Source organism: Salmo salar, unplaced genomic scaffold (genome assembly GCF_905237065.1).
Source record: "Salmo salar unplaced genomic scaffold, Ssal_v3.1, whole genome shotgun sequence".
NCBI classification, from domain to species: domain Eukaryota; kingdom Metazoa; phylum Chordata; class Actinopteri; order Salmoniformes; family Salmonidae; genus Salmo; species Salmo salar.
Window position 1 is genome coordinate 320,001 of NW_025548795.1, and position 16,329 is coordinate 336,329.

The following is a 16,329-nucleotide window of genomic DNA, read 5'->3' on the forward strand; positions in this document are numbered from 1 at the left end:
AGATACACAGACAGACGGAGATAGATACACAGACAGACAGACAGACAGACAGACAGACACAGACAGACAGACAGACAGACAGACAGACAGACAGACAGACAGACAGACAGACAGACAGACAGACAGACAGCAAAATACACACAGACAGAGAGACAGGCAAAGAGACAGACAGACAGACAGACACATACAGGGAGGGAATGTGGTGTTTGTTTAATATTGTTTTAGGACTATGAAAATGGACAAAAGGATTAGCCTATGGATTATGAAAACAACAAAAAGAAATGTGAAAATGGGAGAGGAGAAATGACTAGAGACAGTGTTGTTTAACTCACTGACCATGACCCATGAGTTCTTCTTACCTTTGTTCAGTAGAAAAGTCTCCCTCTCTAAAGGATATAGGTTCAAGCATAGACCGGTCAATCTTCATGGACACACAGCTGGGAACAGGGGAGGCTGGTCTCTCCTGCTTTATTGGTCTTCAACACAACAGAGACAAACATTACATCTCTCATCTACTCTGATCTCAGATGGGAAACATAAGAAGAGTTTAATTCCAAAACGCAACATATCACTTTACAGAAATGTTGGTAAATTAGCTTTTATTGTTTAAAGAAATTATTAATGAGATTGGTGTGTTTTTCACTATCTAATCATGACATGGGGTTGATCAATGACAGACATGTATTTGTTTAAAATCTATCACTTAATGATTTCATTTCAGAGAGACAAATATTAATTGTGTTTTTATGTTGGATAAAAGTAGAGACTCAGAGCTAGAAAATGGTATATCAGACACTACAGTTGAGGAACAATGGGAAAGTAATTCTGCTTTGAATGTTAATAAACTTGTAACATCACTTTTGAGAAAATGTCCTTTGAATGTTTTGGTACCTACTGGAGAGCTCTTCTTTGTCTACAGGGCTGTTACTTTGGCAGATAATGTCACCCATCTAAATAAATAGTTGTTATATATATAATTAACTAAATGTATGGTGTTTTTGTTTTATGTCAGTTTAATTTTGTTATGCTATAAACATTTTATTTTATTATAAGTGGTAAAAGGAACTAGAAAATGTTATATTTTGCGATTCTGAGTAATTACTACTTTAGTAAAGAATTACACATTATTCAGTACTACTGCAGTTGCTACATAATTCCAATAGATGGCAGCATAAGACCACAAATGACATTTCAGAAGATTAGTTTAGTTCTCTCCCTGGATACACCACCACTCCCCCTCACAGGAAAACTCCTGTGTGAGCTTCTTTCTGTCCCTTTACACACTGCTAATGCAAGAGGAAGGACTGAAAATGCATTTAACAGATTACTGTGAAGTAATATAATGATGATTCATGTTTATTATTACCTGTTTTTATGCTCATGTTTGAAATTATACTTCATTACTATAACGATTATCAATAAGCCTGAACATTAATTCAGACACCTCTGGTTGAGAAAAACGTATTTTCCTGGTACATTCATTGTCAAATTCATCAACCAGCATCGAGCCACTCTGTCTTCTCTCTCTAGTAGTCAACTCAGCCCCGGTAAAAAGCTGGTGTCTTCACTCTGCCTTCTCTCTCTAGTAGTCAACTCAGCCCCGGTAAAAAGCTGGTGTCTTCACTCTGCCTTCTCTCTCTAGTAGTCAACTCAGCCCCGGTAAAAAGCTGGTGTCGTCACTCTGCCTTCTCTCTCTAGTAGTCAACTCAGCCCCGGTAAAAAGCTGGTGTCGTCGCTCTGCCTTCTCCAGGGGCATGTTGAGGTAAATTTACTAACCGAGAGGGTTGAATTATGTAATTTATTGGTGGGCTGGAAGGCGCACTCTTGTCTTTTCTATTCCGAGGTTGTTTACTCGCAATATCAGATATTAAGATGACTTTTTATAATGCATGTATACTGAGGTTGAGGTTCTGACTAGTGATAATTTACCCGGGGTTCAATACCTGCTATAGTCACTATTATTTTGCTCTCCCAAAAGCAACACAGCCCTAAAACGAGATATATAGCTAACTAAAGTCATGTTAATGAGTGACCATTTTAGAAAATCATGGGACATATAGTCTGTGGTTGCATGCTATTTTATGTCAATCATACTGCTGCTTGTAGCCTATAACTGATGCTTTGTGGTCTTATGCTGCCATCTATTGGAAATATTTAGCAATTAAAAGTTATTAATGCACATTCAGACGTTGGTGAGGCAGCTGAGAATTTAAAAAAAAAATGGAATGTGTCCAGCCTACTTGAGGCGCCCCGAAAATAATATTCAAAAGTTTAGTCCTTGGATACAGAGGGGTTAAACACTAAAGTTACCGTCCATCTAGTGAAGAGAGGAGAACCGGACAGAGGTAGCCAGCATCCGTCAACGAGAGAGGGAGGATTGGATAACTAGGATGCTGCTGGTAGAGTAGCTAGCTAGCTTACCTAGCTGTACCGACTAGCTAGGATAACTAGGATGCTGCTGGTAGAGTAGCTAGCTAGCTTACCTAGCTGTACCGACTAGCGAGGATAACTAGGATGCTGCTGGTAGAGTAGCTAGCTAGCTTACCTAGCTGTACCGGCTAGCTAGGATAACTAGGATGCTGCTGGTATAGTAGCTAGCTAGCTTACCTAGCTGTACCGACTAGCTAGGATAACTAGGATGCTGCTGGTAGAGTAGCTAGCTAGCTTACCCAGCTGTACCGACTAGCTTGGATAACTAGGATGCTGCTGGTAGAGTAGCTAGCTAGCTTACCTAGCTGTACCGACTCAGCGAGGATAACTAGGATGCTGCTGGTAGAGTAGCTAGCTAGCTTACCTAGCTGTACCGACTAGCTAGGATAACTATGATGCTGCTGGTAGAGTAGCTAGCTAGCATACCTAGCTGTACCGACTAGCTTGGCTAGCTAGCAGGACGTTCATCTGTCGTTTGTCTCGATGATGATGACGAATCCGGTGAACCACAAAATGAAACAAGGATAGAAAGTGAAAAGGATCTGGCTACACTCATACTGTCCCTGACCGTAAACCAAAAGCAAATTGAACAATAAACTTCGGTGTCTCAACACTGTAACAAACTCTGTCATTATTCCCCAAGATCACCTCAGCCCACTCTGCACGTAACCTGACAATATGTTTGGCGCCACACAGTATGGGGACGTGGACAGTTCTGTACGGGGACGGGGCCAGTTCCAGAACGCGGACAAGAGCAGTGCCACACAATCAACTAAACCCAGTCTTTACAGTGGGTTACATTAGTAATATTCATTTTTCTCTATGTTAAACAAACATTTATTGCAACAATATTTTGAGATCTGGGCCCATATCCACAAAGCGTCTCAGAGTAGAAAATTGGTCGTATAAGTGCTGAGAATACAGACATTTTACACTTCTGGGTATAAATGAAAGCTATGCATGAAGTCTCTACTCCCACCTAGTCAGCAGATATTTAGGACACCTCGTGAGCTGTCCTAAGTAGTTAAGAGTTAACAGCAGGTGTCTTGATAATACTATAGAATAATGCAGCGAGTCAGTGGTTCCTGCACCACATGTAAATACTTTGGGGTAGTAAAAATATTGTTTTCTATTTCTATATGATCAATCCATTAATAATATAGACCTACATGCAACAGTATGTCTTGTGCTTTTGACAATGATTAGATAATAATTATGGAAATTTATGAATAATATGTATGTGTAATATTTATGTATAATATTTATGTATTATATTTATGTATTATATTTATGTATAATATTTATGTGAAATATTTATGATAATTTATGTGTAATATTTATGTGTAATATTTATGTATAATATTTATGTATAATTTATGTATAATATTTAAATATAAGTAATATTATGTATAATATGTATGTATCACAAGTGATACCATGTATGTCTGCATAGCATTTTGTCTTCATTTTGGCAGATTAACTCATGCTTATTTCTGAAGATTATCTCTGGTTTTCACCCAGAGGCTAAGGAGTTGGAGCTGTGGCGGGATTTGAACCTGTGTTTGAAAGGTGGCTGGTTCGAATCCTTGGCCGAGTGCTGAAATAAACAGGTGGAATTGATCTGACCACTGCAGGGCTGCTGGGTTCACATCCTCAAAACAATCACCTTTCGTTGATCAGAACTCTAGAGGATCTTCTTCACTGAACCCAAAAATATATATAACTTTTAGTGGTTCCATATATTAAGGAAGTGATATAAGCATTTTTGGTTCTATAAGGAACCTTCTTTTCTAAGAGTGTAAAATAAACACGTTTTTCATTTGATTATTTAATTATCTACATCATGTTATTTCAAGATATCCCTTTGGAGCGCAACATCACGTTGTTAAAAAATAATCCTAAATTGGGCATGGCTATAAATTGGCTTTAAAATTGGCAATTGAAGGCATCTAGGGTGAACAATTCCAGCTAAACAATGGATGTATAGCGTTTTGCAATAAAAATTAAAAATTATACACAATCCTAAAGCTATTAATTAAAAATCTGAGAACGGTAATATTGAAGGTACCCATAAGCAGCCATTTATGATTAAAAAACAAACGTGAACATTTTTGGAAATATCATTTTTGAAATAAACTATTAATAATTCTTAAACAAAATTGTCATCTCACCTCTTAGATTTGGTGTCATGTTCCCCAGAGAGACTCATTTTAGAGGCAGGGTCCCCCTCCTCTCTCTCCCCAAAGAGACTCATTTTAGAGACAGGACCCCTAAACAGAGATCCAGCATGTTGGTTGTGGTTAACACAGTAACAACTAAACAGAGATCCAGCATGTTGGTTGTGGTCAACACAGTAACAACTAAACAGAGATCCAACATGTTGGTCAACACAGTGACAACTAAACAGAGATCCAGCATGTTGGTCAACACAGTGACAACTAAACAGAGATCCAACATGTTGGTTGTGGTCAACACAGTGACAACTAAACAGAGATCCAGCATGTTGGTTGTGGTTAACACAGTAACAACTAAACAGAGATCCAGCATGTTGGTTGTGATTAACACAGTGACAACTAAACAGAGATCCAGCATGTTGGTTGTGGTTAACACAGTGACGTCCTAAACAGAGATCCAGCATGTTGGTTGTGGTTAACAAACACAGTGACAACTAAACAGAGATCCAGCATGTTGGTTGTGATTAACACAGTGACAACTAAACAGAGATCCAACATGTTGGTTGTGGTTAACACAGTGACAACTAAACAGAGATCCAGCATGTTGGTTGTGGTTAACACAGTGACCCCTAAACAGAGATCCAGCATGTTGGTTGTGATTAACACAGGGCCAACTAAACAGAGATCCAGCATGTTGGTTGTGATTAACACAGGGCCAACTAAACAGAGATCCAGCATGTTGGTTGTGATTAACACAGGGCCAACTAATTATTAAATGTAAATTGTTCTCATTTATTCATTATCTCTTAGAAATAAAACATTTCCTAACAGACACATCCAAACAGTCAGGTGATTTAATGCATCACATGAACATGTAATCATGACTGATATTTGCCACCTCATCTCCATGTTTAGTGTCAATAATAATAATAATAATAACAATAACAATAATAATAATAATAATACTAATAATAATAATAATAACAATAATAATAATAATAATAATAACAATAACAATAATAATAATAATAACAATAATAATAATAACAATAATAATAATAACAATAATAATAACAATAATAATATTAATAATAATAATAATAATAATAATAACAATAATAATAACAATAATAATATTAATAATAATAATAATAATAATAATAATAATAATAATAATCATAATAATAACAATAATAACAATAATAATAACAATAATATAATGTGTCACTCTTCGTTAAGGCAGGGGTTCCCAGATGTGCTTGGTGACCCACCAACGGAGGTGTTTTTGAGTTGGGTTGAACGGTGAAAACCAAACCATCTGACATGGATAATCCTGTGTTCTGATGCTCTAACATGATAACAACATCAGTGGGGGCCTAATTGTCTAGCTTTTATTCAGCTGATTGAAAATTATCAAAGATTATATGCTATAATTGAAAAAGTCCATTATCTTTTCTACATACTTTCTATTTGGTTTTAGTCGTTTAATAAGTTAATACTGAAAACATTTTGTTTTTGGCAATGTCATCCCTCGACCCACCTGTACCCCTGCCGTGATCCACAAGTGGTCCTGACAGAGTTCACATAGGCTACCAGTAGCAGGACTCATCACCTTCAAGTCAGTTTCATTCTAAATAACTGAGCATGTAGCAATATTATCTAAACATTTCCTACAGAGACCATCAGGTCATCATCAATATAAAGGATATTATCTAAACATTACCTACAGAGACCATCAGGTCATCATCAATATAAAGGATATTATCTAAACATTTCCTACAGAGACCATCAGGTCATCATCAATATAAAGGATATTATCTAAACATTTCCTACAGAGACCATCAGGTCATCATCAATATAAAGGATATTATCTAAACATTTCCTACAGAGACCATCAGGTCATCATCAATATAAAGGATATTATCTAAACATTTCCTACAGAGACCATCAGGTCATCATCAATATAAAGGATATTATCTAAACATTTCCTACAGAGACCATCAGGTCATCATCAATATAAAGGATATTATCTAAACATTTCCTACAGAGACCATCAGGTCATCATCAATATAAAGGATATTATCTAAACATTTCCTACAGAGACCATCAGGTCATCATCAATATAAAGGATATTATCTAAACATTTCCTACAGAGACCATCAGGTCATCATCAATATAAAGGATATTATCTAAACATTTCCTACAGAGACCATCAGGTCATCATCAATATAAAGGATATTATCTAAACATTTCCTACAGAGACCATCAGGTCGTCATCAATATAAAGGATATTATCTAAACATTTCCTACAGAGACCATCAGGTCATCATCAATATAAAGGATATTATCTAAACATTTCCTACAGAGACCATCAGGTCATCATCAATATAAAGGATATTATCTAAACATTTCCTACAGAGACCATCAGGTCATCATCAATATAAAGGATATTATCTAAACATTTCCTACAGAGACCATCAGGTCATCATCAATATAAAGGATATTATCTAAACATTTCCTACAGAGACCATCAGGTCATCATCAATATAAAGGATATTATCTAAACATTTCCTACAGAGACCATCAGGTCATCATCAATATAAAGGATATTATCTAAACATTTCCTACAGAGACCATCAGGTCATCATCAATATAAAGGATATTATCTAAACATTTCCTACAGAGACCATCAGGTCATCATCAATATAAAGGATATTATCTAAACATTTCCTACAGAGACCATCAGGTCATCATCAATATAAAGGATATTATCTAAACATTTCCTACAGAGACCATCAGGTCATCATCAATATAAAGGATATTATCTAAACATTACCTACAGAGACCATCAGGTCATCATCAATATAAAGGATATTATCTAAACATTACCTACAGAGACCATCAGGTCATCATCAATATAAAGGATATTATCTAAACATTTCCTACAGAGACCATCAGGTCATCATCAATATAAAGGATATTATCTAAACATTTCCTACAGAGACCATCAGGTCATCATCAATATAAAGGATATTTAAAAACATTTCCTACAGAGACCATCAGGTCGTTCAGCAATATAAAGGATCATATCTCAAGCCTGCTCTCTCTATTGAATGTTTGACGACTTAACTTCATAATAATTAGCCTAGACTTACCAGAGTCTGTCTGTCTTTCCTTCAAATCAACACATTTATCCGACTTCTAATTGTACTCAGAAATATGTGCCACAGTTTCTACAGCCATTTTGTAACTGCGTGGGCTACAAACTTATTTATAATTTCATGTGAGGAAATCACATATTTTCTGACGCTCTTGCAGAGGAAGTAGTCTATATTACAAACTTCAAAATCCTTTTTGTATTCATCTCAAATACACTACAAGTTTTAAATTCCCTACATGGCAGGAAAGTTCTCATGCAAAAGGTTATACAGTTCAGATCCTGTACAGAGTTTGTCTTTGGTTTCGGGAAGGCTGAAAGATAACATTGAAATCCCCCCAAGTATTGAAAACAGGATGTTAACTTAGTCACAAGGTTGTGCTAACTACAGTAGTGTTGCAAAATCCTTTACACCCCACTCTTCCCCATCAGTCTTAAGAACAAAACATGTGGTTTAATGTAGATACATTTAGATACAACACAAACAACATGTGATATTCTCAACTTCTCTTTTAACAGAACAGAGACATTTCAGAGGAAAGAATGGTGGGAAGTGTTATAGGAGGACGGGTTCATTTTTATGGCTAAAATGGAATAAATAAATGGTTTGTATGTGAAAGTATGCAGGTATTCATGTTGTTGTGGAGGCAAATTATATTTAAAAAAAATACTTTTAAAGGTACAAATGCAGCCGTAAAAATAAAATAAAATCAGATGTGAAAATGGTGCATTTCTAAGTTTTGTAGAAAAAATATGAAGTTAAAAAGTTCTACCTGATGACATCATCAAAAGTTGAATCATTTTAAAAGCAGTGATTTTTCAAACAGAATTAGATTGTCAGTGGTGTGGGGAGCAATAAAATGCCCTCTACTGGGCTAGAAACTCATTGCAGTTTTTTTCTCATTTTTTTTAAACTACAGATCATAGAAATGTGAAAGGTGCTGTTTTCAGAAATATATATATACTGTTTTGGTGCTGAAGAGGATGAATATGAGGTTGAAAAGTGCAGGATTTGCCTTTTAACACTAGAATCAGACCTGCTCCTTGACTTTTAACACTAGAATCAGTCCTGCTCCCTGACTTTTAACACTAGAATCAGTCCTGCTCCCTGACTTTTAACACTAGAATCAGTTCTGCTCCCTGACTTTTAACACTAGAATCAATCCTGCTCCCTGACTTTTAACACTAGAATCAGTCCTGCTCCCTGACTTTTAACACTAGAATCAGTCCTGCTCCCTGACTTTTAACACTAGAATCAGTCCTGCTCCCTGACTTTTAACACTAGAATCAGTTCTGCTCCCTGACTTTTAACACTAGAATCAGCCCTGCTCCCTGACTTTTAACACTAGAATCAATCCTGCTCCCTGCCTTTTAACACTAGAATCAGTCCTGCTCCCTGACTTTTAACACTAGAATCAGTCCTGCTCCCTGACTTTTAACACTAGAATCAGTTCTGCTCCCTGACTTTTAACACTAGAATCAATCCTGCTCCCTGACTTTTAACACTAGAATCAGTCCTGCTCCCTGACTTTTAACACTAGAATCAGTCCTGCTCCCTGACTTTTAACACTAGAATCAGTCCTGCTCCCTGACTTTTAACACTAGAATCAGTCCTGCTCCCTGACTTTTAACACTAGAATCAGTTCTGCTCCCTGACTTTTAACACTAGAATCAGCCCTGCTCCCTGACTTTTAACACTAGAATCAATCCTGCTCCCTGCCTTTTAACACTAGAATCAGTCCTGCTCCCTGACTTTTAACACTAGAATCAGTCCTGCTCCCTGACTTTTAACACTAGAATCAGTCCTGCTCCCTGCCTTTTAACACTAGAATCAGTCCTGCTCCCTGACTTTTAACACTAGAATCAGTCCTGCTCCCTGACTTTTAACACTAGAATCAATCCTGCTCCCTGCCTTTTAACACTAGAATCAGTCCTGCTCCCTGACTTTTAACACTAGAATCAATCCTGCTCCCTGCCTTTTAACACTAGAATCAGTCCTGCTCCCTGACTTTTAACACCAGAATCAATCCTGCTCCCTGCCTTTTAACACTAGAATCAGTCCTGCTCCCTGACTTTTAACACTAGAATCAGTCCTGTTCCCTGACTTTTAACACTAGAATCAGACCTGCTCCCTGACTTTTAACACTAGAATCAGTCCTGCTCCCTGACTTTTAACACTAGAATCAGACCTGCTCCCTGACTTTTAACACTAGAATCAATCCTGCTCCCTGACTTTTAACACTAGAATCAGTCCTGCTCCCTGACTTTTAACACTAGAATCAGACCTGCTCCCTGACTTTTAACACTAGAATCAGTCCTGCTCCCTGACTTTTAACACTAGAATCAGACCTGCTCCCTGACTTTTAACACTAGAATCAGTCCTGCTCCCTGACTTTTAACAATAGAATCAGTCCTGCTCCCTGACTTTTAACACTAGAATCAGACCTGCTCCCTGACTTTTAACACTAGAATCAGACCTGCTCCCTGACTTTTAACACTAGAATCAGACCTGCTCCCTGACTTTTCCTAAATGTTTGTATTTTACACTGCTCATTTGTCCAAATTTTTGTGAATTTTGAAATCAAGAACAGAAAAGAGCCTTTTGACCAGTTTTTTCCAACCTACTACCTGCCCATCAAGACAATGTGCTGTTGGACCTTGGTACCCAGCCAGCCACTAATGAGTCTCCCTTTCCTCACTGAATAAATGGGACGTAATTGTGCACCTTATATGATAATATAAGTTTTTACCTTTATTTAACTAGGCAAATCAGTTAAGAACAAATTCTTATTTTCAATGACAGCCTACTAGGGAACAGTGGGTTAACTGCCTTGTTCAGGGGCAGAACGACAGATTTTTACCTTCTCAGCTCAGGGATTCGATCCAGCAACCTTTCAAGTACTGGCTCAACACTCTAACCACTAGGCTACCTGCCGCCTCTACACTCTAACCACTAGGCTACCTGCCGCCCCTCCACTCTAACCACTAGGCTACCTGCCACCCCTCCACTCTAACCACTAGGCTACCTGCCGCCTCTACACTCTAACCACTAGGCTACCTGCCGCCTCTACACTCTAACCACTTGGCTACCTGCCGCCCCTCCACTCTAACCACTAGGCTACCTGCCGCCTCTACACTCTAACCACTAGGCTACCTGCCGCCTCTACACTCTAACCACTAGGCTACCTGCCGCCTCTACACTCTAACCACTAGGCTACCTGCCACCCCTCCACTCTAACCACTAGGCTACCTGCCGCCTCTACACTCTAACCACTAGGCTACCTGCCGTCCCTCCACTCTAACCACTAGGCTACCTGCCGTCCCTCCACTCTAACCACTAGGTTACCTGTCGTCCCCAAATGAGGCCTAACTGAATGATAAGAAGGATGAAGGGGTTGATGTAATGTAGAAAGACAATAGTGTAATGATGAGTTTGTGTTATGCCTATTTATCAGCAGCAAATCATTTGACCACACCCCCTTGTGGGTTAATAATATTCTCTTTTATGTTTTACTTTCCACAAATAAACTGTTGTGGGTCTGTTTTATTGACTGTAACTCGAACACTAATCACATGTATTGTAAGGAAATGAACACATGCTATGAGTTACAGTAGGCCTTTAGAGTGATGTAAAACATGTCCTGGACTCTGTCCAAGTTGATGAGCGGGAAACAAACAATAGCAGTCAACCTTCACAGCCGGCCCATCGACACTACTCCTAAACTATACCACAACTAATTTCACACATGATAAGAGTTATCCTGATCAGCTGGCCCATCGACACTACTCCTAAACTGTACCAAAACTAATTTCACACATGATAAGAGTTATCCTGATCAGCTGGCCCATCGACACTACTCCTAAACTATACCACAACTAATTTCACACATGATAAGAGTTATCCTGATCAGCTGGCCCATCGACACTACTCCTAAACTGTACCAAAACTAATTTCACACATGATAAGAGTTATCCTGATCAGCTGGCCCATCGACACTACTCCTAAACTGTACCAAAACTAATTTCACACATGATAAGAGTTATCCTGATCAGCTGGCCCATCGACACTACTCCTAAACTGTACCAAAACTAATTTCACACATGATAAGAGTTATCCTGATCAGCTGACCCATCGACACTACTCCTAAACTATACCAAAACTAATTTCACACATGATAAGAGTTATCCTGATCAGCTGGCCCATCGACACTACTCCTAAACTGTACCAAAACTAATTTCACACATGATAAGAGTTATCCTGATCAGCTGGCCCATCGACACTACTCCTAAACTGTACCAAAACTAATTTCACACATGAAAATAGTTAGCCTGTAGACAAGGTTACGTTTACAATAATCTGATGAGTGACAATATTAGGCCTATCAGTTGTAATATTGAACATGAAGAGATGTGAGCATCTTGTAATTGACAGATGCAGTGAAAGGAGCATCTCTTTATCAAATCCTCCTTCAGAGTCACATGCAGGTAAAACATTGTGTTTCTATATAATACTGTATCTGAAAGAGCAGATTCTGCAGGTTAAACATTGTGTTTCTATATAGTACTGTATCTGAAAGAGCAGATTCTGCAGGTTAAACATTGTGATTTCTATATAGTACTGTATCTGAAAGAGCAGATTCTGCAGGTTAAACATTGTGTTTCTATATAGTACTGTATCTGAAAGAGCAGATTCTGCAGGTAACACATTGTGTTTCTATATAATACTGTATCTGAAAGAGCAGATTCTGCAGTTTTCTTGACACTTACCTTTATCAAATAACTCTCAACATTCAAGAGGTGCAGCTTTATTTCCAAAGTTCAATTTTTCTTCAACAATATCCGTGTTGTCCATGTTTTAATCACATGACCACTCCAGCAGCAGCATTGATCTGGCAACTAAGCAAAAACTATTAACATAATCAAATTAAAATCTGCTATTCTGTCGTCAATGGATGAACGGCCAATAGAAACCAGATAGAAACTGATAGTGGTGCATGTGACCTCAGTTCTGGTTAGCTGCAGATGTCCAAACCAACTTGCTCAAGGTCTTTCCATGTCTGGGGAAAGATGAAACCAGGCCAGCGGGTGACTGTCTGAGACTGTCTGAGACTGTGGTTTTGAGTCACGTGGAGCCTTACATGTACAAAGGCAGAATTGTGACCATGGACAGCTTCTTCACATCAATTCCCTGTCAGACAAGTTGATTGCAAAGAAGACTAGCCTGCTATGAACAGTGAACACACAAAGTTGACTAGCCTAGCCAGGTCATTATAGTATATACAGTATCTCTACCATATACAGACACCAACTACTATCCCCTTCTATTATGTTACTTTCACATTAGATGGCAAGACTCTGTAAATGGTACTAATACGGTACTTGCTGCTGGACTGTTGCAGTGTTCTACAATGTGCTCGACATGGCTGCTATCAACACGTGTTGTACAAGCAATGCCTTGTCAAGACAGTCAGCAGGAGAGATTTCATGATGGATCTGGCATGTGAGCTTTGTGAGAACCACATGAACACAGAGAAAGAAGCTACAGTCACCAAGCAGGAAGCAGGTCCTGCTCTCTCTCTTCCCCCAGGCACCACATCTGCCTCGGGGGAGAAAGAAGCTACATTCACCAAGCAGGAAGCAGGTCCTGCTCTCCCTTTTCCCCCAGGCACCACATCTCCCTCGGGGAGAAAGAAGCTACAGTCACCAAGCAGGCAGCAGGTCCTGCTCTCCCTCTTCCCCCAGGCACCACATCTCCCTCGGGGAGAAAGAAGCTACAGTCACCAAGCAGGCAGCAGGTCCTGCTCTCCCTCTTCCCCCAGGCACCACATCTCCCTCGGGGGAGAAAGAAGCTACAGTCACCAAGCAGGAAGCAGGTCCTGCTCTCCCTCTTCCCCCAGGCACCACATCTCCCTCGGGGGAGAAAGAAGCTACAGTCACCAAGCAGGAAGCAGGTCCTGTTCTCCCTTTTCCCCCAGGCACCACAGTTCCCACATGGGAAAAATAAGTCAAAATGTCAAGTTGGCAGGAAACAAGGCCCATGAAAACTGTTGCAGTGCAACTGATTTGTTTGTGGGGCTTGCTCACACAAATCCCCGAAGCTGACTGTGGACCCGAAACGTATAGAGAAGACGTGATTGATTCATGTGTAAAGGCACAATACAGTGTCTGATTCAATCAACAAATGACTGTTTTTATATCTTGTCATGAATATCTTTACACAAATATTTCTTTATGCAATTAATCCTTTACAATTGTTCATGCACTGGTGTTTTTGTTCAGGGACACAGCAAATAAATTCACCTGTCTGGTTATAGTATTATTATTGTTAGTTTCTGTTAGAAGCTGTAACTGGACTTTATTAATGACTAGAACTCTATTACTAATCACCTGGCTGGTTATAGTATTATTATTATTGTTATTATTGTTAGTTTCTGTTAGAAACTGTAACTGGACTTTATTAATGACTATAACTCTATTACTAATCACCTGGCTGGTTATAGTATTATTATTATTATTATTATCTGTTAGTTTCTGTTAGAAACTGTAACTGGACTTTATTAATTACTATAACTCTATTACTAATCACCTGGCTGGTTATAGTATTATTATTATTATTATTATCTGTTAGTTTCTGTTAGAAACTGTAACTGGACTTTATTAATGACTAGAACTCTATTACTAATCACCTGGCTGGTTATAGTATTATTATTATTAGTTTCTGTTAGAAACTGTAACTGGACTTTATTAATTACTATAACTCTATTACTAATCACCTGGCTGGTTATAGTATTATTATTATTATTATCTGTTAGTTTCTGTTAGAAGCTGTAACTGGACTTTATTAATGACTATAACTCTATTACTAATCACCTGGCTGGTTATAGTATTATTATTATTATTATCTGTTAGTTTCTGTTAGAAACTGTAACTGGACTTTATTAATGGCTATAACTCTATTACCAATCGAACCTATAAATAAAGTTGATCAAATGGATTACACTGTAGTGTTTTATTGTCAGGGAAACTAAAATAGGCTATGGGCCTACTGGTTTCTAGGACTGTAGAATTAAACAAAACATATCCTTGACTCTCTAAACAAATAACTATTGTTTTTTATTGATATATTCCCATAATTTATTCATGCTGTTAATCATTTACAATAGTTTATGCACTATTTATAAAGCATTTATTTATCAAGCATGTTTGCAAACCTTGCAGATTGATATGCATCTGATGCATATGCTAAAGAGAACACCCAGAAAATTCTCTAGTGGGTTCTGATATGCTGAAAGGCAATTCAATGTCACGTCCTGGCCAGTATAAGGTTAATTGGTACTGTAGTTTGGTCAGGACGTGGCAGAGGGTATTCGTTTTATGTGGTTCGGGGTGATGTGTTTGTTGAAGGGGCATTTGATTTAAGTATCCCGGGTTTTTGGGCACTGTTTGGTTTTCATGTATTCTGTTTAGTCTAGTATGTCTGTTTCTATGTTTGGTTAATTGGGGTTGGGACTCTCAGTTGAAGGCAGGTGTTGTCTATTTGCCTTTGATTGAGAGTCCCATATATGAGGGTGTGTTTGTGTTTGTTATTTGTGGGAGATTGTTCTGCGTTTAGCCTTATGCCTTACCAGACTGTTTTTGTTGATCGCATTTCTGTTTGTTATTTTGGTGTTCATTTTGTACTTATTAAAAAGTCGAGATGAGCATACACATACCTGCTGCGTTTTGGTCCTCTTTAACCGACGACAATCGTGACATTCAAACTGATCTAGATTAGACTCCATCTTCCCCTTGTGCCCTAAACAATAGCCTACACTATTGTCCCCAGATGGTACTAGTTGGTCGGAACTTGGTCCCCAGATGGGACTTCCTGTTGATGCCAAATAAGGAGTTTCCTCTTCGGTCCCCACATTGATCACCTTCCCAGTCCCCACAATGTCATCTACCCTCATTTCAATGAATCAATTACATTTGAAGGGGTGTATTTATTATAGATTTTTTTGATGTTTTCGTCTTGTCTCCAGGTTGTCAGGAAAGTGGTGTCCCCAGAATGTGGTGTGAGAACAGGTGTCCCCAGAATGTGGTGTGAGACAGGTGTCCCCAGAATGTGGTGTGAGAACAGGTGTCCCCAGAATGTGGTGTGAGAACAGGTGTCCCCAGAATGTGGTGTGAGAACAGGTGTCCCCAGAATGTGGTGTGAGAACAGGTGTCCCCAGAATGTGGTGTGCGAACAGGTGTCCCCAGAATGTGGTCTGAGAACAGGTGTCCCCAGAATGTGGTGTGAGAACAGGTGTCCCCAGAATGTGGTGTGAGAACAGGTGTCCCCAGTAGGTGATATAAACACGTATGCGTGTGTGTGTGTCCAGTGTGTTTGTGTCTAGTGTGTGTGTTTGTGTGTGTGTGTCCAGTGTTTGAGTGTATGTGTGTGTGTGTGTGTGTGTGTGTGTGTGTGTGTGTGTGTGCATGTTCAGTGTTTGTGTGTGTGTCCAGCTTGTGTGTGTGTGTCCAGCTTGTGTGTGTGTGTCCATGTGTGTGTGTGTGTGTGTGTGTGTGTGTGTGTGTGTGTGTGTG